The sequence below is a fragment of the Schistocerca piceifrons genome, chromosome 2 (assembly GCF_021461385.2).
Source record: "Schistocerca piceifrons isolate TAMUIC-IGC-003096 chromosome 2, iqSchPice1.1, whole genome shotgun sequence".
In the NCBI taxonomy this organism is placed as follows: Eukaryota; Metazoa; Arthropoda; class Insecta; order Orthoptera; family Acrididae; genus Schistocerca; species Schistocerca piceifrons.
In genome coordinates this window covers 831,448,890-831,475,173 of record NC_060139.1, presented here as the reverse complement: position 1 = coordinate 831,475,173, position 26,284 = coordinate 831,448,890, and the positions used below count along the sequence as shown (strand labels likewise).

Below are 26,284 nucleotides of genomic sequence, written 5' to 3'. Positions count from 1 at the left end.
GCTATGATGGCTTGTGGAGTATGTATGTAGATGCAGAACTAATTAACTTTTTCCCACTTTTTAGACGTAAGCTATCTGACAGATTAATCAATCAGATTGTGACATTACTGTCACATATCGCTACACAGAATTGTAACATTCTCCGCCGTTATTGCGTGTTATTACTTTGTTAGTACAGGACTTGTCTGCTAGGGAGAAAAGCTTTGCGTTTTTCGCGCTGTGACGGTGCTGTAGGAGAGATGCAAGGACCCAAACAGTTTTCGTAGAAGTGAGGCTGCTACCTGCTTTTTGTTACTATGGATAGAGCCGGCACCCTGGCCTAGCTGCAGGCAGAGGACCACTATGCCACCACAATAATTTAGTTGGCATTTTTGTCTTTTCTGTATGGACATCAAAGGCCAAAACGGCACGGCACCGCCGCACCAGCGTGAGAATGACAGTTGCTTTGCTCCAAAATTTTGGTTATCCAATCGAATTGAGTCGCCCTACTACCATGCTTGACGTCAAGGGCCTGAACAATCGAGGAAACACTGCTCCAGGCTAGAGTTTGTTCTTGTGCGTTTTGTACTCCATGAGTGAAAAGTTTCTGCTATGTTCGCCTGTTCTTTTCTTTTCGTGAAATTAGCGATATTGTTACCTGTCACACTGGCAACAGCTTTGAGTCGTCCCGTCCATCTAAAGTCGTTGTTAAAAGAAAAATAGAGCCTGGAGGGCTGTGAACTTAGATTGGGGGCTTTCGCAGCTGGGCATCATTGACAGGGAATCATCTCTAGCTGGTGCTGACTAGCAAAAGTTAGCTGATTCGGAGAAATAGAGTATCGCAGTTTGGGGCAATATGATCTACATTCTCAGCAACTGATTACTTTTTACTTCGCTACTCAATTTGTGTAGCTTAATTTTGTTAAATCTGGCGACGTCTCTCTGTTAACTTTCATTTCGTGAGCTGGCCAAATGAGCAGATGTTGTTGCGCTTTGTCCTCACAGTCTTACTCACTTTTTGGTACCTCGCTACCGTGTTAGTCATTTTGTAAAGTGGTTTGAGTTTCAAAGAACTTAGCTCTCTGTTAGTTTTGTTATGATTTATGTCAGTTATTAGAGCAAATAAATAACTGTTAATCTCAGTCTTGTCTCAGATAACAAGACCCCTCACTGCCCTGTGACTTTTCGTGGTTATATGACCCAAAAATAACGAAAATAACCTATTGCACATCCAATTTATTGCTGTAACTCTGGCGGTGGTTTCCTTGTATACAGCTGCCAAACTCAGTGGTCAGTTGTATCAAGAGTTCAGAGAAAGAACGAGCAGTGCATTCGCTCGTCTTTCACTACGAAAGACTTCTTTTACAACGATCACTCTCTTACGCCCCTAGAGTCAGATCTGGGACACACCATATACAACTTTCAAGTTTATTCAAGGAGCATGTGCGTATGACTAGAGGTTCGAGAAAGTGTCCATATAATCAGTAATCACGCTTAAAATTTATTTCACCATCAGTAGTTTGTATGACAGTCTGTTAGTGCAAAGACATCGGCACTCCAAAGCATGTTATTGCATTGTTCACAAATTGTCATCTGTGGTGGTGACCCACATTCATATTCTCGACTGAGGTTTGCGTTTTGCCCACAATCATTTTAAGTGAATAGTACGATTATTTCCTCCACAGACCCTTGGTCACGTTTCTTTACCATCCTCGTCCAGACTAGCTATTACAGCCTCTCTAATGCCCTTCACGTTCCCAGAATGAATTCTAACGTTCCTTTCTCTTTCTCTAGAATGATGCACTGCTCGCTATATTCTACTGTGTATTTAAGGCAAGAAAGTGACAATACCCTCAGATCTTGATATAAATTAAAACAATATTTTATTCAACAATCCTTGTTGCTGCTGCTGCTGATTAGCTGATAACCACTGGTTATCAATCTGTTATTCATTCCCTTCTCCCCTCCCAGGATGGAAGCTGTGTATCCCATCTGTATGCATGTAGAGTTAATCCTAAGTGCAACTGTGTGAACATTTTCTAAATGCTTGCTTAACGTTTATCGGAGGCGATACGTGGGTACCAACCCTGTATTCAGCTATTGGTATGTGGGAAAACATCTAAAAACCATTTCTTAGTTGCTCTTCTCACCCGCCCTCGAACCGGATTCGATCCGGGTCAGGCTGCCGTCATGTGTCCGGGAAGCGGTATGTCAGCGCCGTGTACAGAGTCGGAAATAGCAACACGATACACATAACCTCAATAAAAATAGCTTCTGCTAGTATTTCTAGCTCTGTTATCAGTGTAGTGAAAATCGGAAGAAATAACTACTGGACACGCACGCTGTTCAGTAGTATAACTACGGAGAAAGTAATTTCTTTTCTCGAAGCAATTACTTCTGTGCTAATTGTATGATATATTTATTTATACGAGGGGCATTCTATAAGTAATGCAACACATTTTCTCAGCCAATTTAGGTTGAAAAAATCGCGGAACTTTTTTTGTGGGACGTCGTGGAATATTCTCGCCTCAGCCTCTATAGTTTCATCAAGTACCGAATCGTGGCGGCGCTATCGTAGCCTTTGAAATGGCGTCTGCAAAGGAGGTGCATTCCGAGCAGAGAGCTGTCACGGAGTTTATTTTGGTAGAAAACCAGAGCATCGCAGATATTCATAGGCGCGTGCAGAATACCTACGGAGACGTGGCAGTGAACAAAAGCACGGAGAGTCGTTGGGCAATACGTCTGCCAACATCGGAAGGTCGCGCTTGCTCGTCCGATATCGCTATCCAATGACTTGTCAGTGTACATGGGACTGTGGGTCTGGTCAATTTCATACAACTACACCTGTTTTAGTTGCCGCAATCAGCTTCTAGGCTGGAACTCTCCGTAATTGTAGTGGGTATCAGAACAGTATACAGAGATGAATAGCTTCTCCTTTTGAGGATTTCCTGATACATTAACGTCACTTAAAGAATCTGTCTGAAGTTGCCAGAAGTTTCTCTCAGAATGGCGTTAATAGTTATCTGATAACAATTACACGGCGCGTGATCACGTATTCACTTGGCCGCGGAGTTCTCGAGGCACGCTTGTAGCGCGGCAGATACAGAGCGAGATTAGCAGCACGCGACAGGAGTTCGCTCGCGCTACGCCTGACACGCGACAATCGCTTTCCAGCGCCCGCTAACGACTTCCGCGAGCCCGCAGCTTCGCGCCTTTCTTTTTCACTCGGCACCGTGTACTCGCACAACTTTTCGCGCCCTTTTGTTATCACTCTCACATTCACTCTCCTTTTTTTCCCCCCGAGCGCGTACGCGGAGAGCTGCAGGGCTGAACTGTGTGACATTATCAAGCGAGCCAAAGGTCACAGTTGAACCCGTTAGAACGCTCGCCGACAGGTCAGCGTGATTACGAAACTCCATCACCGTGAAAAAGTTCCTAGCGTCTCTTTTTTACCTGTGAACTAGAGTTTAGCGTCCGGTAAAAGATTCGAATGGTCCTTTCGTCGCTGCATAGCACCGATTGCGAGTAGCAATTAAAAGTTTTTGTATGTCACTAGCGTGCAGTGGAAGTACGCCAATTACTTCTCTCCCTCACCCTCTCCCTCCGTCCCTCCATCCCGCCCCCCTCTCTCTCTCTCTTTCTCATCTTCAAACAGCGATTTTTCAACTACGAGCTATCAGCCATCTACTCTAGTTTGTCCGTGCAGCAACTGACCCACTGCGAGTACGAAGTCAGCAAAACTAATTCCAGCTACTTCAGTGTAACATCTCAGTATACTAATAGAATAAATAAATCCGCTTCGGTTGCCAGTAATCGTGTCGCGCTATCGAGGCAGACGCCACGGTTGCTGGTCCTACCTCCCATGTTTCCATAATTGTATGGTGGCAGCTGAAGATGAAGCTTTAGGCAGTGGAACCGGTAGTGCAGCAAAGAAGGAATTACTAGCAACTGAGGCGGACGATCAAATATTTCATCTCAGGATACCTAGTCACAGTTAATACCTGTGAATAATTGTGTGTGTGTGTGTGTGTTTGTGTGTTTTATGAGCAGGCAGCGTTAAGAAGTGGACGTGCATAGTATGTTGTTGTATCACAAATCGCTGTGGAGCAACATGTCTAAATCAAACGCTCTGTGGTTGCCTGCCGCAACTTGATTGTAATGAAAAACACGGATAGTTCTTTTCTGGAAAAAATCATCACGGGTGACGATACTGTGTGTTGTCGACACGAACCTACCACAAATCGAGAAAGTGCAGAAAGTCACACGAAAGGTGAACGCTTAAATGACCGATATTCAAGCCAATGTGAGGGACGACTTGGACCACATCCCAAAGAAGAAATGGCAGTTTCACATCGTTGTATCAAAGATTTGCACTTTGTAAACAAGTTCGAAAGGGGGGAGGGGGGGAGGAGACTACGACGAACATCTGAAGTATTAAAACCGCCATCTTAAATTTTCTCTAATTTTTTACTGATCCAGTCTCGAAACTCTTTTGAACTGATGAGCATATGAGACTACGTTACCACTCGGATTAGTGATGATAATGCAAGATCATTTCATTAAGACGGTTGAAGAACATGGGAGTGTGACAAAGCTTTTTACAGTATTGCATTGTTTGTTGTTGTGGTCTTCAGTCCTGAGACTGGTTTGATGCAGCTCTCCTTGCTACTCTGTCCTGTGCAAGCTTCTTCATCTCCCAGTACTTACTGCAACCTACATCCTTCTGAATCTGCTTAGTGTATTCATCTCTTGGTCTCCCTCTACGATTTTTACCCTCCACGCTGCCCTCCGATGCTAAATTTGTATCCCCTGATGCCTCAGAGCATGTCCTACCAACAGGTCCCTTCTTCTTGTCAAGTTGTGCCACAAACTCCTCTTCTCCCCAATTCTGTTCAATACCTTCTCATTAGTTATGTGATCTACCCATCTAATCTTCAGCATTCTTCTGTAGCACATTTCGAAAGCTTCTATTCTCTTCTTGTCCAAACTATTTATCGTCCATGTTTCACTTCCATATATAGTTACACTCCATACAAATACTTTCAGAAACGACTTCCTGACACTTAAATCTATACTCGATGTTAACAAATTTCTCTACTTCAGGAAAGCTTTCCTTGCCATTGCCAGTCTACATTTTATATCCTCTCTACTTCGACCATCATCAGTTATTTTTCTCCCCAAATAGCAAAACTCCTTTACTACTTTGTCTCATTTCCTAATCTAATTCCCTCAGCATCACCCGACTCATTTTGCTTTTGTTGAAGTTCATCTTATATCCTCCTTTCAAGACACTGTCCATTCTGTTCAACTGCTCTTCCAAGTCCTTTGCTGTCTCTGACAGAATTACAATGTCATCGGCGAACCTCAAAGTTTTTATTTCTTCTCCATGGATTTTAATACCTACTCCGAATTTTTCTTTCATTTCCTTTACTGCTTGCTCAATATAGAGATTGAATAACATCGGGGAGAGGTTACAACCCGGTCTCACTCCCTTCCCAACCACTGCTTCCCTTTCGTGCCCCTCTTATAACTGCCATCTGGTTTCTGTACAAATTGTAAATAGCCTTTCGCTCCGTGTATTTTACGCTTGGCACCTTTAGAATTTGAAAGAGAGTGTAGTGTACATATTTCCATGTAGTCAGCGCGTACACAACTTTCCCACTAGAGTGCGCCCCGCTAAGCACAACAGCGCAGGCGCAGCGCTCGTCCGTCTCCTCACTACAAGATGGCGCTGCCTCAAGAGACGGACCAAATTCTGCTTCGGCCGATCCACGTATTAATATGTAATGCAGCCAATGAGATCGCTGCTAACGTAGAACCTTTTCTCCTCGCGGATCACACTCGCGCAGTGATACCTGATCGCTCGAGGTATTATAACGAGTGTACAGACCTCCGATTAGTCAGTCTGCATGAGTCTGTACGAGTCTGCATTTATCTGCACATGTCTGTACCAGTCTACATTAGTGTGTACCAGTCTATAGTCAAGTTTCAGTCTGCGCCTAATAAGAGTCCTTTATATAGCCATGAAGATAAATGTATAGACACTCTCAAGTATCAGATATGTGGGAACAAGATTAACGTACCCAGACCAAAGGAACTTCAGATTGTGAATTGTAAATAGCATCCAGAATCAAGTTACGTAATGTCTATGATTTTTATTATTTTAATAAATGTGTGTGAAAATTAATCAAGTTCTGTTTAAAGTTGGTCACCGTCAATCTGCTACTCTAAGCGTGCAAGTGGCATTTCTATCGTCTAACGGCAGAAGATGAACACGCCACGGTAAGACCACGAGACATATTGCTGACACTCTCCTACTTCGTTAGAGCGACAAGTCAAACAATCTGATGGTGTGTGTACCGAAGGTCTTACAGTACGCACACCACAGAGAGTATGCCAGTCAACATTGTCAAAAGCTTTCTCTAAGTCTACAAATGCTAGAAAAGTAGGTTTGCCTTTCCTCAATCTTTCTTCTAAGATAAGTCGTAAGGTCAGTATTGCCTCACGTGTTCCAACATTTCTACGGAATCCAAACTGATCTTCCCCAAGGCCGGCTTCTACCAGTTTTTCCATTCATTTACTCAGTACTTTCACATACAAGAGTGCGGAGCGAACTGCCTGCGCCCAGAACACATACAGTATATACACAGCTACAGAACATTCCAGTACAATGATTATTGACATTTGTGGGCACTTCTAGAAGGTACTCGAACCGAATACAAAAATTAAAATGGTACAGTCCACGTGAGTTTTGAACTCACGATCCTCCATTCAACAGTTTAGTATCATCACCACTACACGGCGCTACTACTCAGCTTCTTCTGCGACAATATTCTTTGAAGACTTATTTTTAACTGACGATAGGCAAGTAATTTAGGTTTTGTAGGTGTTTTACACAGTCAAGTCAAATTAATGTGAGCAATGCCTGTGTTTGAGGTCAAAGTGAAATGAACGCACACACACACACACACACACACACACACACACACACACACACACACACGCGCGCGCGCGCGCGCGCTCGCTCGCGCGCGCTTCAAGCGGCAGTGCTGGTATTTGAGGGTCGGGGGACGCGGAAAACAGTGCAGTCGTTCTTGTAATAAGAAAACAGAGCGATTTATCTGACGTACAAAAGGGCATGATCACTGGCATTTGGTCCAAGGGTGGAAATGTTTCCGAAACGAGCATGGTAAACTGGCGTTATCCGAAACCGGTCCCGAGACAACTGCGGTGCACCAAGGGCCGCAGATGCCAGGAGTGAACGACGGCTGTGGAAATGTGTGTTGGCGAACAGACTTGCAACTGTTGAGCAGCTGACCGCCCAAATGAACTAAAGGGCTACAAAAATCGTGTCCTCAACGAACGTGCAGCGAACGGTACTTTGCAAGGGCCTCTGCAGCAGGCACCTGTACGTGCACCCGTGCCGACTGGTGTCCATCGGTGACGACGGCTGCAATTTCGACACCAATGCCACAATTGGACGTCCAATGATTCGCGACAGGCGGCCTTTTCAAATTGATTACTTTTTATGCACCATTGGACAGATGGCCGTTGGCGTATACGGCGTGAAACGTTTAAAAGCAAACACAATGCAACAATCGTCGGAGAGGTTCAGGCTGGAGAAGGGCGAGTTATGATCTCAGGAGTGTTTCCGCAGCATTCCATGCGTGATCTCGTTATTCTGGAAGGAACACTGGATCAACTCAAGTAAGCATCTGTCTACATCCACATCTACATACATACTCCGCAATCCACCATACGGTGCGTGGCGGAGGGTACCTCGTACCACAACTAGCATCTTCTCTCCGTGCTCCACTCCCAAACAGAACTAGGGAAAAATGACTGCTTATATGCCTCTGTACGAGCCCTAATCTCTCTTATCTTATCTTTGTGGTCTTTCCGCGAAATGTAAGTTGGCGGCAGTAAAATTGTACTGCAGTCAGCCACAAATGCTGGTTCTCTAAATTTCCTCAGTAGCGATTCACGAAAAGAACGCCTCCTCTCCTCCAGAGACTCCCACCCGAGTTCCTGAAGCATTTCCGTAACACTAGTGTGATGATCAAACCTACCAGTAACAAATCTAGCAGCCCGCCTCTGAATTGCTTTTATGTCCTCCCTCAATCCGACGTGATAGGGATCCCAAACGCTCGAGCAGTACTCAAGAATAGGTCGTATTAGTGTTTTATAAGCGGTCTCCTTTACAGATGAACCACATCTTCCCAAAATTCTGCCAATGAACCGCAGACGACTATCCGCCTTCCCCACAACTGCCATTACATGCTTGTCCCACTTCATATCGCTCTGCAATGTTACGCCCAAATATTTAATCGACGTGATTGTGTCAAGCGCTAAACTACTAATGGAGTATTCAAACATTACAGGATTCTTTTTCCTATTCATCTGCATTAATTTACATTTATCTATATTTAGAGTTAGCTGCCATTCTTTACACCAATCACAAATCCTGTGCAAGTCATCTTGTATCCTCCTACAGTCACTCAACGACGACACCTTCCCGTACACCACAGCATCATCAGCAAACAGCCGCACATTGCTATCCACCCTATCCAAAAGATCATTTACGTATATAGAAAACATCATCGGACCTACCACACTTCCCTGGGGCACTCCAGATGATACCCTCACCTCCGATGAACACTCACCATCGAGGTCCTTATGGACCATGTCCATTCCTACATGCAGTCTGTTTTTCCTCGACTCCATGGCATCCACCAGCAGTACAATGCAACGTGTCACACAGCTCGCAGTGTACGTGCGTGGTGCGAAGAACACCACGATGAGCTCACCGTACTTCCCTGCCTGCCGGACTCCCTTAATGTACAGCCAACCGAGAATTCGTCGATGACATCGATCGAGCTATTCGCGTCATGGATCCCGAACCGAGATAAGTACAGTAGCGAAGCTGATTATGGCGCTGGAGTCGGCATGGCTCCACATCCCTATTCCTACTTCTCAGCTGGCCGGGGTGGCCAAGTGGTTCTAGGTGCTACAGTCTGGAACCGCGCGACTGCTACGGCCACAGGTTCGAATCCTGCGCCGGGCATGGCTGTATGTGATGTCCTTAGGTTAGTTAGGTTTAAGTACTTCTAAGTTCTAGGGGACTGATGACCTCAGAAGTTAAGTCGCATAGTGCTCAGACCATTTGAGCCATTTTGAACTACTTGCCAGAACCTCAACCACTACGAGGTGCTTTCAAGTTCTAACGCCTCCGATTTTTTTTCTAATCGATGAAACTGGCGTTACTTCTCGACGTAATCGCCCTGCAGACGTACACATTTTTCACAACGCTGACGCCATGATTCCATGGTAGCGGCGAAGGGTTCTTTAGGAGTCTGTTTTGACCACTGGGAAATCGCTGAGGCAATAGCAGCACAGCTGGTGAATGTGCGGCCACGGAAAGTGTGTTTCATTGTTGGAAAAAGCCAAAAGTCACTAGGAGCCAGGTCAGGTGATTAGGGAGCATGAGGAATCACTTCAAAGTTGTTATCACGAAGAAACTGTTGCGTAACGTTAGCTCGATGTGCGGGTGCGTTGTCTTGGTGAAACAGCACACGCGCAGGCCTTCCCGGACGTTTTTGTTGCAGTGCAGGAAGGAATTTGTTCTTCAAAACATTTTTGTAGGATGCACCTGTTACCGTAGTGCCCTTTGGAACGCAATGGGTAAGGATTACGCCCTTGCTGTCCCAGAACATGGACACCATCATTTTTTCAGCACTGGCGGTTACCCAAAATTTTTTTGGTGGCGGTGAATGTGTGCTTCCATTGAGCTGACTAGCGCTTTGTTTCTGGATTGAAAAATGGCATCCACGTCTCATCCATTGTCACAACCGACGAAAAGAAAGTCCCATTCATGCTGTCGTTGCGCGTCAACATTGCTTGGCAACATGCCACGCGGGCAGCAGTGTGGTCGTCCGTCAGCATTCGTGGCACCCACCTGGATGACACTTTTCGCATTTTCAGGTCGTCATGCAGGATTGTGTGCACAGAACCCACAGAAATGCCAACTCTCTAGGCGATCTGTTCAACAGTCATTCGGCGATCCCCCAAAACAATTCTCTCCACTTTCTCGATCATGTCGTCAGACCGGCTTGTGCGAGCCCAAGGTTGTTTCAGTTTGTTGTTACACGATGTTCTGCCTTTATTAAACTGTCTCACCCACGAACGCACTTTCGACACATCCATAACTCCATCACCACATGTCTCCTTCAACTGTCGATGAATTTCAATTGGTTTCACACCACGCAAATTCAGAAAACGAATGATTGCACGCTGTTCAAGTAAGGAAAACGTCGCCGTTTTAAGTATTTAAAACAGTTCTCATTCTCGCCGCTGGCGGTAAAATTCCATCTGCCGTACGGTGCTACCGTCTCTGGGACGTATTGACAATGAACGCAGCCTCATTTTAAAACAATGTGCATGTTTCTATCTCTTTCCAGTCCAGAGAAAAAAAAATCGGAGGCCTTAGAACTTGAATGCACCTCGTATTTTCCTTCGCCTCTTGCAGCAGTCCGCGCAGCAAAACGTGATTATTCAGGCTTTTGACAGGTGGTCACATTAACGTGACTAGACAGTGTATTAAAACACGAAATAATGACCCAGTGACACAACTGGTTCTCCTTATTTCTAAGACTCTTTTTTTATAGACTGATAAAATAATTCTGAAGCAATTCTAATTCAGTGTATCGCAAGTGCTGCTTACAACTCATTCTCAGAAAAGAAAGCTAACTGTTCATATTGAGGTTAGACACTTGTTACAAAACATGTTTCCCCTGATCCACCCTTCTCGTTAGCGACACTTGCTTCGCCCATATCTTTCACGCCTATCTGAAATGAAAGTGCAACAAAGTTACAATGAGAGCACTTGATTGCTGGAGGGCTGACTTAAGAACTGGCAGAAATCTGAAGACTTCACGCTGCTGTTCCTTTGTTGCTGATCGCTTCCACAAATAATAATAATAATAATAATAATAGTAACAATACTAACAATGTGCAGGCCCTGCAGCGATGTAGTAGTCATTACGCTTGTGTTGTGCTGTTAAGTTACTTTATACTTTATTTACTGTTGCGGAGTGAATAATGAAGCAATTGTGGGTCTATTGCGGGAACTACCTACAACTTGGAGAAATCAGTTTCATGAGCTGGCCGGCCAGAGTGGCCGAGCGGTTCTAGGCGCTATAGTCTGGAACCGCGAGGCCGCTACGGTCGCAGGTTCGAATCCTGCCTCGGGCATGGATGTTTGTGATGTCCTTAGGTTAGTTAGGTTTAATTAGTTCTAAATCTAGGGGACTGATGACCTCAGATGTTAAGTCCCATAGTGCTCAGAGCCATTTGAACCATTTTTTCATGAGATATTTAATCATATGTGATGTTCATGTCTCAAATTTACTGTTATAGACATATGGTACAAAGTACTAAGTATGTGTGAAATGGATAGACAACTTGAGCAAGATGTTTTTCACACATCTGCTACACAAGCCATAAGCTCCACCAGATTGCGACACACATTAATGCTAGTGTTTGAAAAAAAAAAGTCATTGTTAGTAACTCTTGTAAGCAGAGTTTTAAGAAACAGTGATAATAGTAACGATCTTTTGAAACGAATTTAGTTTCGTCACCGAAATACAATGGGACACTTTTATTTTTATGCATCAGAAAATTTAATTACCTCCAGGTTGGGAACTATTGATTTAGTACAATGTACTCCGTTTTATTATTCAAAAATGTTTCTCTCCACTCAGGTATTTGAAGACACTCATAAAATATTCGGCTTGTAAATAATAGATTTCAGCCATCAGTCGTCTTTTTTAAATTTTATTGGGACAACTAGATTTCAGCTAGAAACTAGCCATTCTCAGTGCACTACCATTTTTACCAATGCATGTAATGCCTGTTGGTCGGGTCATTGAACTGTGGACGTAGCATTGGTCAAAAATGATAGTGCATTGAGAATGGCTAGTTTCTAGCTGAAATCTAGATCTGCCAATAAAATTTAAAAAGTACTACTGATAGCTGAAATCTATTATTTACGAGTCAATATAACAGTCGCTGAGTGCAACAGCCTTCTGAATGGAAGGTAACCTGATGAAATATTCGGTTGGCTGGAAAAATTGTGTACGTCACTATGTGACTATAAACTAAATTATTATAAGCAAATTCACCTTTACATTAAGCAAAAGATTTTCACTACACAGGCGCTGCAACTTACTGTTCTTCGATGAAAAACCAGGAAACTCTGGGTAGTCGCTCGCACCGACCTGAAACGTGAAATTTCTGTCAGCAAACAGTACATTTAAAAAGAGCAAATCTAAAAGTTTTGTCGGTTTTACGCGACTTGGAAGCAATGTAAACTTCACTCATTATTTGGTTTCTAAGCGCTGCCAGTAGTAGTGTTTCCAGACAAAATTACAGAATTTCACATCAGTCTATTATGCTAGTAGCTTTATTTTATAAATACTCAAACATGTTTCAGCCGTCTGTGCCATCAACCGCGGGTAGTTTTATTCAGTTCCGTAAAATGAGAACATGTTTAAAGAACAAATTATTCTAGCAAAACTGGGATAAATACAAATTGTCTGTTGTGGTTATTACTAAACTTTTTCTATATTTTGGTGTTCTGCAGAACCCTCTTTACATTAATGGATACCGGGAATTTGTCATCTGCAATTAACAGATGTTACTGTGAGAGTGGTTGTGAGAAAATATTTCGCATCTATATTATGCGATTACTTACAGTTAATTTTGCATCTGCAGTCTCATCTGTTGTGGAAACCCATACACTAAGTAATTTCACTGCCAGGTTACAGTGTTTCACTGCACAAAACACAGCGTTTACGTTACTGCTGTGCGATAAGTCCCTGTTGATGTTCACTTAGTTTCATATCAGTTGGGCGCCAAGTTTGAACTTTGTTTACTTTTTCTCTCCCTCTGTATGTGTCTGTGTGTGTGGGGAGGGGTGACGTTCTTTTTATGTCTGTATATCTGTATAGCTCTTTTAATGTGCTAAATAAGGTGCCATTGCATAGTGTAGTGTAGTGTACTCCTTTATAACCTGTATAAAAAAGCTTCCAAAATAGAAATTTTATTGCCCATATCGCGGTTGATATGTATCCTTATTACTAGTTTCAGCAAAGTTCAGATGTGAAGATGGCAATATAACTTTGCTGAAAGTAGTAATCTCGATATGTATCAAACGCAGTATGGACAGTAAAAGTTCTATTTTGGAAGTTTTTTACACTGGTATAGAGATCGTTCTCCTTGTGACAATGTCAGTTAATTACCTTTACAATCTGTTTCCTGTAGCCGATGGCTCCTGTTTATGTACCCTTTTTTCCGTTCTAAGTTTATAGTATAGGTTGTGGCTGGATTTTAGGATTTTTATATTTGTTACTATTTTAGGTGATGGGTTTGGGCTATAAAATGGTTAACATATGTGGTAATGGATCTGTTACTTCTAGAACTCTGAGATGTTCTGAATATCTTGTTTTAAAGTTACTGCACATATGGCCTATGTATACTGACAAGAGTTGTATGTGTGATCGTATGTGCCTAAGTTATTGACTTTTATCTGTGAGTGTTTAGTTTTAAAATTACAAGCCCACACTTATATTATTGAACTTCATTGAGGACATAACCCAACTGACGAACTGTTTGAAGAGCAGAGTAGAAACCACCTCAGACACCATAATCGATGGAAAAAATGTGCACAACGCGTTCAGTGTTTTGAAATTACACTGCTTTCTTGCTTGTTAATGATTTTTTGACTTGTAGCACTCTTAGAACTCCTTCGAGAGCACTTCCTGCAAAGCTGTTCTACTTAATCTTTCGGGTACTGGCAGCGGTTATTAGTAAATTGTAACTGAATTTTACTATTTGGAAAAGTTATCATTTTCCAACAACAACAAAAAAGTCACAAAATTACTGCCGAGACCAAGAATATGATTTGGACCTTTTGCTTTTGTAATATAAGCAAAGTCCGACTGTATAATCATTCCAGAAGTCAAAAAAAAATTTCAGTTGCTCATTCAATTAATACTACACCTATGCTGCCAATTGCTTCTTAGGAATTTGTTCTTTAAATAGTACTTTGTCATCATTACCAACCTCAGTAACCGCTTTATTGGCTCCCAGAACCTCACTTGCTATCGTGTAACGAACCTGAGTAAGATTTATTGTTATTCAAGCTCGTGAAAGTTAACGTTTTGCAACTAACGCCATACAGACGTACTCGTTCTTGAAGTACTCAGAACGCCAGTGTATCACGAGACATCCCACTCATGATGACTTCCTTACTTTTCAGTACATGGTAAGCTGTCACTGGCTTGACAAGAAGTGCTTATGCAGCATACTCACAGATAAAACTATATTTCCACTAAGCATGTCTGCTTCCGTTGACGCAGTCCTCTTGATTGACGTCGTGGAGACACCCGATTCGCTGCCTACTCTTAACTACCTCGTGTCAATTTTAATTTATTTCAAGCCTTTCCTTTGGTATTAGGCTTACTAACTCATTTCGTCCCAACTTCGTTACTACTTTTCCAGTGAAATTCAAGGCACAGTGTATAAAATAATTTTACGATCACGTTTAAATTTCAAACTACAGTCTAAGGGCCGGCCGCTGTGGCCGAGCGGTTCTAGGCGCTTCATTCCGGAACCACGCTGCTGCTACGGCCGCAGGTTCGAATCCTGCCTCGGGCATGGATGTGTGTGATGTCCTTAGGTTAGATACGTTTAAGTAGTTCTAAGACTGGGGGACTGATGACCTCAGATGTTAAGTCCCATTGTGCCTAGAATCATTTGAACCACACAGTGGAGGGAACGCTTTAGCGAATTATTGTTTTCCAGGACCGTACAAGTGCTTGAAAACGTCGCCAAAATTTCTGGCGACTGGTGGTACAGGATTGCACCACACTGCTCTTTCTTTTTCGATTACGCCATTCCCAGCCATAGAAAGATTGTACCATAGGGATCAGAGCGTATGCGCAACGGCAGTTAGTACACCGTTTTCATATAAACACGATTATAAATCAAGAATCGGCTTTGCATATTTGGGTATCTTCATGATACAATAGGAAAGGAGCACTTGCTGCATGGGGCAACTTGCGTTTCACTAGCTTTTGTAGTGAGCGGTTTTACAGTGGTTTGAAGAGTCCGCTGATGAACAGCAGAAAATGGCAGGAAATTTTCCCGGAATGAATTTAAATCATGATAGGAGCACTTCAGTACAAATATATATTTCAGCTTCCTTCTCCCCTGAGATTTTCGGAACTAGCTTTTACACTGCCCGGTCACACTACTGCGACCACCTGCAGGAAGGCCGAATAACCACCTTCTGCAGTGCGGACTGCTGCGATACGTGCACGGAGAGATTCAATGAGGTTCTGGAAGGTACCATAGGGATGTAGAGCGATACCGACTCCAGTGCTGTGGGCAGCTGCGCTACGTTTCTCGGTTGATGATTGACGAGGCGAGCAGCCCTATGGAGGCAGTCCCACAGATTCTCGACTGGGTTTAAATCCGAGCTGTGTGACATGTTGCAGTGTCCTGCTGGTAGATTCTATCCTGTTGAGGAAAAACAGACTTCATATAAATATTGACATGGTCCCCAAACATAAATGCATACACGCCATTCACGCCGATGGTCATCTGTCCGATGGAGTATAAAGCGTGATTCATCTGTAAAGGCCACCTGTCGTCAATCAGATGTCCAGTTACGATACTGGCGTGGAAACTGGAGCCTTCGGCGACTTTGAACAGCAGCCAGCAAGAGTGCGTGAATCAGGCGCCTGCTGCGGTGGCCACACGCATCAGCGTTTGCTGAATGGCTATTGAGAAAACACTGCTGGTTGCCCCTTGGTTCAGCTGTGTGGTCATTCGCTCAAAAGTTGTATATCTATTCGCTTGTACATATCTCCTCAACCATCTGGCCCATGGTGCATCGCTGTTGCCTTGGCGCCGGTTCTGGATAGTGCCATTTTGACATGCAGCAGTCTAACCACGATTTACAAACTTAGTCCTTTCGGAACTTCTTCCTACCTTCGCCCGAACGCCAATGACGATGCCCTTTCTGAGACGCTTTATATACCCACCACTGCTAGTGCAGCCACCTGCGGTTTGTGAGTGGTTATTGCACCTTGACGCAGAATATAGGCGGTACTCACATTAAAGTGTCTGGATCGTGTAATTACTGGCTGTATGATGGCATTGTACTGACCTCATTGAGCCGTGCACGGCTCGCGTTTATCTCATTTATTGTTTGTCGTCTTCTATTACGGTACTGCCGCCTCGTTTTCTTATTCCATTTACTGGCGTCACCAACTTCCTGCCTTACTTGCCCGTGAGCGGCACAGCAGCGCGTATCGATAAGTGCACTATCATATCATCTCTGGAGCGACCGATAGTCGTGTGTCTGGCTAGTTAGTCCGGGACGGACCAGCAGTGCAGTCTGGACGCAGCAGCAGTGAAGTCGGGGATGGAGCACTAGTTAGGCTACGACAGCCAGTGCTCGCCGATTGCTGGCAACACACATGAATTGTCCGACGGAGGGAGATTGGAGCGGAACGACCGTTGGTTGGTCGTTCGGTTGGTCGTCCCATCTGCCGACGTATACTTGGTCCTTCCACCATTTCCGGGCCTGGGCGTTTGTTCGATTGGCGTGGAGCAGCGAGAAAATCTCCGCAGCCCGTTGTTTGGCCGGGCCCGCTGGCGGCCTCTAGGTGGTGTCAGAGCGTGTGGTGTTGTTCCCATTGCTATGAGGTTCGTGGCTCACCGATCCTGGACATGAAAGTTGAGTTTTGACTTAATCTACCAGCAAGTCACGACTGTTCACATTGTTTCGTCTGGAGTTAATTGTCGGCCTTTGGGATATTCCTGCGAGCAACAACGTGTGTTTTCAAGCTGAAAAATTATAACCACCCTCCGGGGAGTTTAACTGTACTTGATTATTTGAATTGAAGTGCGCCAGTGGAATCTTCTGCCGTGTGGTCATTAACGTTCTGGTTACCTGCCCTGGCCGTTGACGTAAATTCAGGCAGTGTATTTTCCTCGTCGTGTTGTCGCTGTACAGCACGGTGTGTAGTTTGACAACTCAATGTATAATTGGTTGTGGGCGCCAATACCTTCTACATTGTTCCATTGAACCCCCTGTTGTGTGCTTTTCGGGTGAAGCAGAGGTTATGTTGTCGGTGGGTCCGTAGACTGTCTGTCGGTTGGGTTGTCGTCAGATCGACAGTGGTTGGGCCGACTGCCTGAGTCACCTAAGCGAGCGTTAGTATTGGAAAGCCAGGCCGACCCTTGGAACTTCTGAGCGCCCTTGGGTATACTGCCTTTTCTTGTTTGTTCTTGCTGTTTGTACTTGTATGGCTTCTAGCCGATTTTTTTTTTTTTAGACTAAGGCTGTTTTGCCCTCAAGGCACCAGATGGCTTGGGCCTTCAGCCTAATCTAAGAACTGTTTTTCTTAAAGCCTTTGGTATTTTTGAAATTAATGTTATTGTGACTTAAGTGTTGGACCTTCAGCCGATTTTGAATTAAAGTTATTTGCTCTTAAAGTGTCAGATTATTTGAGCCTTCAACCTAATTAAGGAACTGTTTTAAGATAAGGCTTTGCCTTTTAAATTTCTGATTGTGGTTGAGCTTTAAGTTATTGGCTTTCAGCCATTTTTAAAGTAAAGTGGTCTTACCCTTAAGGCATGAGATTGTACGGTGCATTCAGCCGCTAATGAAGTTCCAGCTCAAGCTGTGGTTTTTTTTTTAAATTTTTTTTGGCTCTTGTAATGTTTGATCAAATAAAAGGTTTTATGTTCGAGTGTAACTGACAACCGCTTATTTTGGCCCCTTTCCACAACTTAAACTACCTGTCCTGTCCTGCAGTTTTAGCAGAGCGTCTCACTTATAGCAGATTGCAGATGCAAACCGATAAAATGGAATGCTCAACATACATTCGTTACAAAATACTTATTCCCGAACACTGGTTCATTACCTCTACATAGTTGGCGATAGTCCACAATCTGGATACTTTTGATCGTAAAGGTTCGAAGCCGTTATACCTGCTATTTCACGGCCTACGCGTTCGCAACATTTCTGTGTCGACCAACACTCGCGTCCCCCGTTCCCGGTGGCAGAGACTTGTCAGGCGATTTATATGAGAAGATGTGGTTGCCAGCGCTACACCCGGTACACTGCAGCAGACAGTACCGCTTTCTGCCAATGACAGCTCGCTTGCTGCTGACGAAAGTGAAGCGGCCCCCTTGTCGGGCAGACGGGAAGCCTGAAATATGGACACCGCCGCTGAGGGATTACGAGCGCCGGCTGCGGCTACGGCGCGATTTATGGGCCTGGGCGGCGTCGCTTGCGGGGGCGGCGGCCGCCGCGCCGTGCGTGGGCGTATCGAATATTCGCACGGCCCGCCGCTGGCCCGCCTTAAAGAGACGCTGTCGCTGCCACGGGACGAGGGGCACGCGGTTACTCCTACCGTAAGAGCTTCCGCCCTGCCATTAACCAGGAATGTTCTCCTCCTCGCGTTGACAATATTCCCCCCGGAAATACACCTGAAACGGTGGGGAGATAGATTGGAGAGCGGGAGGTGGAGGATGCTGACTGTTTTACTGGACACATTTCAAACTAGCATATGGTAATAAAAGCCAAATCTGATCTTCACACATCAGCGATTGAGCGATTTCATCCTGGCTGATCACAATAGTTTGATATCAAAATACATTTCACCGCATTTGGCTGTAATACTACTAATCTTTGATATTATAAATACATTCATGCTCATAAATTAAGGATAATTGCAGAATGCGGTGCCACACATCGTGGTACTACACAAAACTGGCGCTAATAGCATAGGCACATAGGGAACACAGACAACACAGATCTGTAAGTCCACGGTATTGGTGACAAGTTGAGAAAACCGTCCCGAAACACATGTGCTACAAAACGCCACTGTTTCCTGCGCATGTACCCTGACATCTAAATGGGATAGGATCACAATGCACACGTACACAGGCCACACAACGGGTTGGTATACTCTGGATCAGGTGGTCGAGTGGCTGCTGGGGTATAGCCTCCCATTCTTGCACCAGCGCCTGTCGGAGCTCCCGAAGTGTCCTAGGGGTTTGAAGACGTACAGCGATAAGTTTATCGAGAGCGTCCCAGACGTGTTCGATGTCGTTTAGGTCTGGAGAACAGGCAGGCCACTCTATTCGCCTGATATCTTCTGTTTCAAGGCACTCCTTCACGATGGCAGCTCGGTGGGGATGTGCGTTTTCATCCATCAGATGAAAGATGGGACCCACTGCACCCTTGAAAAGGTGGACATACTGGTGCAAAATGACGTCCCGATACACCTGACCTGTTACAGTTCTTCCGTCAAAGACATGCAAGGGTGTACGTGCACCAATCATAATTCCACCCCACACTATCAAACCACGACCTCCATAAAGGTCCGTTCCAAGGACATTAAGGGGTTGGTATCTGGTTCCTGGTTCACGCCAGAAGAAAACCCGGCGAGAATCATTATTCAGACTATACCTGCACTCGTCTGTGAACATAACCTGGGCCACTGTTCCAATGAGCATGTAATGTGTTCTTGACACCAGGTTTTACGGGCTCTCCTGTGACCAGGGGTCAGTGGAATGCACCTTGCAAGTCTCCGGACGAATAAACCATGTCTGTTCAGTCGTCTGTAGACTGTGTATCTGGAGACAACTGTTCCCGTGGTTTCGGTAAGGTCCTGAGCAAGGCTACCTGCAGTACTCCGTCGCCGTCTGCGGACAGTGATGGTGAGATATCGGTCTTCTTGTGGTGTTGTACACTGTGGACGTCCCGTACTGTAGCGCCTGGACACGTTTCCTGTCTGCTGGAATCGTTGCCAGAATCTTGACATCACACTTTGTGACACACGGAGGGCCCGTACTACGACCTGCTGTGTTTGACCAGCCTCCAGTCACCCTAGTATTCTACGCCTCATAACGTCATCAATATGTGTTCTGTGAGCCATTTTCAACACACAGTCACCATTAGCAAGTCTGTAAACGTCTGTACACTTATTCGCTGCACAGTACTCTGACATGCACCAGAACACCTCTGCGTATGTGGACTGCTGCCAGCGCCACCGTGCGACGACCGCAGGTTAAATGCACCGCATGGTCATTCCCCGAGGTGATTTAAACCTGCCAACCGCCTACCAGAGCGTTGTTTCACCATGTATCAGCATTATCCTTAATTTATGAGCATGAATGTAGTAGCAAGATATATGGTTGTAATCTCTTGTGCACATTGTACAGTATATCCTGGAAATGTTACAGGAAACTACGAGGAGTTATAGAGAGTGTCTTGAGGAACAAATCGAGGATAGGAACCCATGTCCGGAAACGTCATCCGCCGACGCTCGGGAGCGTCGAAGTTACCTCCCACTAGGCCACCCCTTCGGCAGTAAACGTGATTTTGTACGCTTCGCAATTTCAGTGATCGCGAGTGATTGTCACGATTGTCAGGGGAGAAGATTCAACTAGCTGCAGCGTAAACAGGCCTTGTCTCCTTTGAATGCGATGCTCTGTTGTCTAAGTGTATGACGGTTTCGGAGTTTCCATGCGCACTTTATATTTCTCATGGTACACTCTAATATCTCCAACCTTTTTCGGAGCGTCATCAATCTCTTGAAACCTCAGTTGAGAACCAAGCTAATGTCCCCGGCTGCCATACACCACACACAGCAAGCGAGAAAATGGCAGAACGGCAGCTTACGCTCGTTGCTGGTGACTCTACACTGTGCTTCTGTGCGCCGCATTTGGAACACGGCACCGCGGTAACGACATGTAAAAAACATGAAACACCTACAGCCGTCCTTATGATGTCATTTATTGTATGGCTACCACTTTCGGTGCTTCATTGCACCGTCTTCAGTCTTAAGGTGATGTTGAGGGCATAGCACCATGTGTATACACGATACATCAATGGCCAACATCTATAACTGGTTTAAGCAGACTTCCTGTAACCACGATGTTATGTTTCCAACTATCAGCTTCAACAGAGTTTCAGTTGATGGTAAACCAGTTATAGATGTTGGCCACTGTTGCATAATATGCATGGGTGGTGTTATCCCTCTCAGCATCAGCTTAGGCCTGAAGATGGTGCACTGAAACAGCGAAACTGGTAGCCGTACAATAAATGATATTGTAAGGACGGCTGCAGGTGTTCCATTTTGTTACATACGTGTATGGCCGAAATCCTACCACACCTTCACTCACAGGGACGGACATACAAAAACCTGCGGTAATGACCGGCCGACCACCTGCAGGTGACGCCTATCACTCCTCTGCATCCATGCAGGGCTCGTCCACCACAAATGACACCGAGAAGTGGCACACGAGCACCCTGCAATCGACGGGCACAGCTCAGGTCTGCCCTCAGTCTTCAGCTGTCGCAGCCACAGCTTCAATACACACGCTGGGTTCTACCCAAGGCACTGCAGCAGGCCATGTGTTCCCTTCCTCGTTTGTAGGTAGACTCGTGATAGAGCGCGCACCGGCCAGTACTGCTTCCCTTCTGCCGCGGGCAGAGTTAACGTACGTCGCAGTGCACTCGCGGAAAGGTTCTGAGGTATCAGTTGGCAGAAATGTGATGGCACGGCTCAACACTATCTCATTAAAGTATCCGGAAATCCCTATGTAATGAATTGTCCGCTAGATGTCACGAGACGCAGGGTCACCCGTATAAAAGGAGGTAGTGAGTATTGTGTCGTTAGTAGAGAAGCAATAATGGCAGAATGGGTCGGTCAGGAGAGTTCAGTGACTTAGAACATACACAAGTCATTGGGTATCACCTGATTAACAAACCCATCGGGGAAATTTCATTCCTTCTAAAGCTACCCAAGATGACAGCTGGTGATGTAATTTTAAGGTGGAAAACCGAAGAAACAACCACAACTTAACCAAGACCAGGCAGGCCTTATGTACTGACCGAACGGACCGTCAAACATTGCAGAGGCTGGTTACATTACGATGCGAGTTGGGAACGGTTACGCTCCGAGGAGCCAAATGTTATGTCCTGGTTGCTAATGATAAATGGGTGGAGGCGGCCAGAGGAATCTGTTACTACAGGAATCTGGATAGGCAAGCTAAAGATTAGTTGACACAAGTGCACATTAAATAAATATATTTTACTCACTTTGTTGCTGAAGAACTGCTACACTCATGTCAACTTGTGGTAGCCGTGGCTAGCTACAAGCAAAGGCCCGACACGGCGTGCATCCATGTACACTGAATGTTTACGCCGGTAGAACTAGCTGTCAACAGCTCGAAGTACCGTTTATAGCAAAAACTATCAACACCTGACTAATCTTCAACTAGAAGACTGGTGCCCAGTGCCCTTCACTGATAGCACCGTCCTGGCGGCCTTCATTGATCGGCGGCAAGGAGGTTATTCATTGCTCAGGTCATTCTACTGGTGCCGATGTTCCAAGCGTCGCTGGTGGCGTCCGCAACAATCGTCACTGTGGCACCAGTTCTGACAGTATCGATAAGCTCCGATACTATAGGCTATAAAAAATATCATGAAATCAGTGGAAGGAGACACTGGTGGATTCCAGAGCGCTACCAGCCGTCCAGCTACCACGTTGACTGTGTGTCGGGAGTTAAAGTCAAAGCCAAAGTTGGTATAGTGGTCGAGCATCTCCTCTCAAATCAATAAATCAAACATTTCTGTAGTCATCATTTAGCGGCGCTTTTGATCAGGAGAGGATTCAAGGAGTAGCTGTAATTATTGGAATCTATCATCAAGGAATCTGTAGAAATCAGAAGAATTTACAGTAACAGCGTTAGTGGAGATTCGAGCTATACTATCAGGAATCCATTAGCGATGTCACTGCATAGACTAACGACCCACAGTTTACATGTAAATGACAGAGATATGTCTTCGGTACGAGTTTAATCTCTAGTCGCAATAAGCGTCATTACGGAATCATATCCATATATCCCCCACCCATCCATATCAGTGACTCGCGTAAATCACACCGACCAATAACTAGCGAACTTGCGGGTTAATCAAGGAGCTCTAAGCTGTATCCATGCAACCAGCTGCTTTCCCTAACGACGATGAGGGAATTTTAGAAAGGTTTTAAACATGGCTGCGCTACAGCAATTGTGTGTACAAGAGCTTTAATGGATTGGAAATAACAGAATCAGTTGCAAAATAAAGGTTTATTAAATCTTGACCATTGTTTTGTCAATTTTAAAACTGTATTCTTCAGAAGATGTTGTATACGGAATTACATATTAACTTTACACGATTTGGGGGTCATTGACTCTGTGTAGTACATGTTCGTGATTAAGTGGATGACACGAAGACAACGACTCCCACATCGGATGCAGGTAATATGATTCTACCTTCTGAAGAAGACAGTTTTATAACTTTCGAAACCATGTACAGCGTTTAACAAAGCAGTATTTTGCAGTTGGTTGGCTGTTATTTCCAATTGATTTAGAGGGTCTGAAATTTGATCATGTTGCAAATGAACTTTTTATTGAATGAGAGCATCGTGAAAGACGTCGTGGTCATATTGCCAGGATTTTTCTTGATAAAGCTGTTACTTCCGTTGTATGAAAATGAAAATACTCCGTGTCTCAACTTTAAAATTATAGCATCACAAACGCCTGCAGTTTGAACCCAACGCGTGTTCTTCACGTATAACAGGCATAAGAATTGTAGGTTAGTGTAATTACAGCGGCACCGTGGTGGATTGATAAGTGAAACGCCTTCAACTCTATTTCACATATCCGCTCAGAAAACAAAACGCGCGCAGAAGAATTGTTTCATAAGATTTATGCCCCAAACTGAGGGTCTCTCAGCTGCTGGAAAAATCAGGAAAAAAAGTTAGAGCAATGTTCTGTCGACATCGAGGTCGTTAGCGACACAGCAGACAAGAACGTTGATGGAACCGATCTTAGCCTGAAGTGATTTAGTAAAACTACGGGAACTCTAAATCAGTATGCCCAATGTCTTAACAATTGCGCCACTTCGCTTCTAAAGATAAATATCTAGTCCGAATCGATCACGCCTCAGGGAAGTAGAATACAGACAATTCGCCCTCACTGGAAGTCCGCAAGTTCCGGCTTGAAGTTATCCCAACATCATACCACAACAAGCACAGACGTGTTAAATGCTTCGACGGTTCCCAGAAATTTCATACAATAAAGAGAGAGTAAAATGTAATGTCAGTGCGTTTCAGGTAAGTCGTAAAACAAAAACCTGGAATGAGACGTTTGTATCAGGATTTTCATATAATTTTGTTCATCGCATGTGATAAGCACAGTATCTCATGGTTACCAAAAATCAAAGTAGTCTCATCTTCAGGGGATGAGCGTTGGGGAGCGATGATGATGTTTGGTTTGGGGGACGCTCAACTGCGCGGTCATCAGCGCCCATACAAAGTCCCAATTTTTACACAGTCCACTCAAGCCACTGTCACTAATGATGACTTTAACACAAACACCCAGTCCCCGGGCAAAGAAAATCTCCAACTCGTCCGGGAATTGAACCCGGGACCCTGTGATCCAGCGGAGCAACGCTAGCCACTTTTTTTTGTTCGATATTGTTCGTTGCATTTGTTCGGTGCGGATATCCCATAACACCCGTTCAAGTTCAGCGTTGAGTCGTTGACTCAGTTTTTTTTTTATTACAGAGGACAGATAACCCTCTGACCGAATACGCTGAGCTACCGTGCTGGCTAGCCACTAGACTACGAACTGCGGACACCGCTAGGGAGCAGTTGGACGAAGCTGACTTCGCCGTTCTAGGCCACGTCATATTGGAACTGGTTTGCTGTTGCCTTCCTCTGAGCTGTTATGAAGTGTCAAGTGTGTATCTACGTCGTATGGATGACTGTGTGTTGAGCGCTTGTGCAGCGTAGTGTTGGTTTCTGTTGTCATGGCTGAAGGGAAGAGAGAAGCTGAAAACTGGCTCCGGCGCATAGCCTGCTCCTCTCGAATAGCATCAAGGTGGTCACCAAGCTTAACATCCCCATCAGACAGACGGATCATCATCAACGGTTACCTTCACATGCTCTCTCTTCGTGAGACACTGGCGAGAGTTTTGGAATCATAATACAAGACAATGTTGCAAAGACTGGTGAAGGGAACTTTGCGCCATCACCTCTCCCCTCGCCGGCCAAACATTAGTAGCTTAAAAACTGTGTGCCGGGCCGAGACTCGAACTCGGGACCTATGCCTTTCGCGGGCAAGTGCTTGGGTAGCTCAGTTGGTAGAGCACTTGCCCGCGAAAGGCATAGGTCCCGATTTCGAGTCTCGTCCCGGCACACAGTTTCAATCTGCCAGGAAGTTTCATATCAGCGCACACTCCGCTGCAGAGTGAAAATCTCATTCTGGATTAGTAGCTTAAATTTTGCTCACTCAGGTTTCGAACCGACTTACCTCCGGGTCGAGCGCTACCTCACAGGAGTACGTTAATGACCTCGGCTACGGAAATGGATATGTCATGGTTATTGTAGAATAGAGAAATAAATCATGGTTCATAAATTTACATAGCAATTATTCAATACGTTGCACCAGTACGTGACAGAAGCCGTAGATCAACATACATAGCAAAATATTTTTTCTGGATCTAAAAGGTGCAACAAGTAAGATGTTCCTATAACAAATGAGATTATTTACTTCACGTAGAGAGACGAAATGAAGATTCATAAGAAACAAAGTATTCTGCCGACTTCTTCAACAATCTATTTATCAGGCATGTTAGAAAGGTAATAAGACAAGCAATACTGTGCATGACCTGGAAGCATTCTTGCGCTGTTGCTCGCTCTTTTGTGCAGTAGTGCTTTGACAGCTTCAGTTTGTACTCGCTAAACGACTCTTGTGGGTGTTTTGTATTCGTCAAATGTCGTCAACTGCTATGGCGACGTATGAAAAGCAGCAATGGGCTTTTTTTTTTCCCCGCACGAATTCCTCTCCTGTGCCAACGTTTTCATCTCAGAGTAGCAATTGCAACCTAGGTACTCAATTATTTGCTGGATGTACTCAAATCTCTGTCTTCCTCTAGAGTTCTTACTCTTCATAGCTCCCTCTTATACCACGGAAGTTATTCCCCGATGTCTTAACAGATGTGCTATCATCTTGTCCCTTCTTTTTGTCTTGTCTGTGTTTTCCATATATTGCTTTCCTCTCCTATTCTGCACAGAAACTTCTCATTCCTTATCTTATCAGTCCACCTAACTTTCAACATTCTTCTGTAGCACCACATCTCAAATGCATCGATTCTCTTCTGTTTCGGCTT

At 44.7% G+C, this 26,284-nt stretch overlaps 1 protein-coding gene across 3 annotated transcripts in view; it reads right to left on the bottom strand.

Annotated features, from left to right (window-relative positions):
• The window catches only part of LOC124774986 (probable poly(ADP-ribose) glycohydrolase 2), a 451,377-nt gene that overhangs the window by 293,887 nt on the left and 131,206 nt on the right, over positions 1-26,284 (bottom strand). For 2 of the 3 annotated variants that reach the window (XM_047249732.1, XM_047249730.1), the window contains exon 2: positions 12,206-12,254. The exons of the other annotated variant lie outside the window; for it this stretch is intronic. The gene's annotated coding sequence lies outside the window, so the exon portion shown is untranslated. The remainder of the gene's footprint in view (positions 1-12,205; positions 12,255-26,284) is intronic. 3 annotated transcript variants of the gene reach the window in all.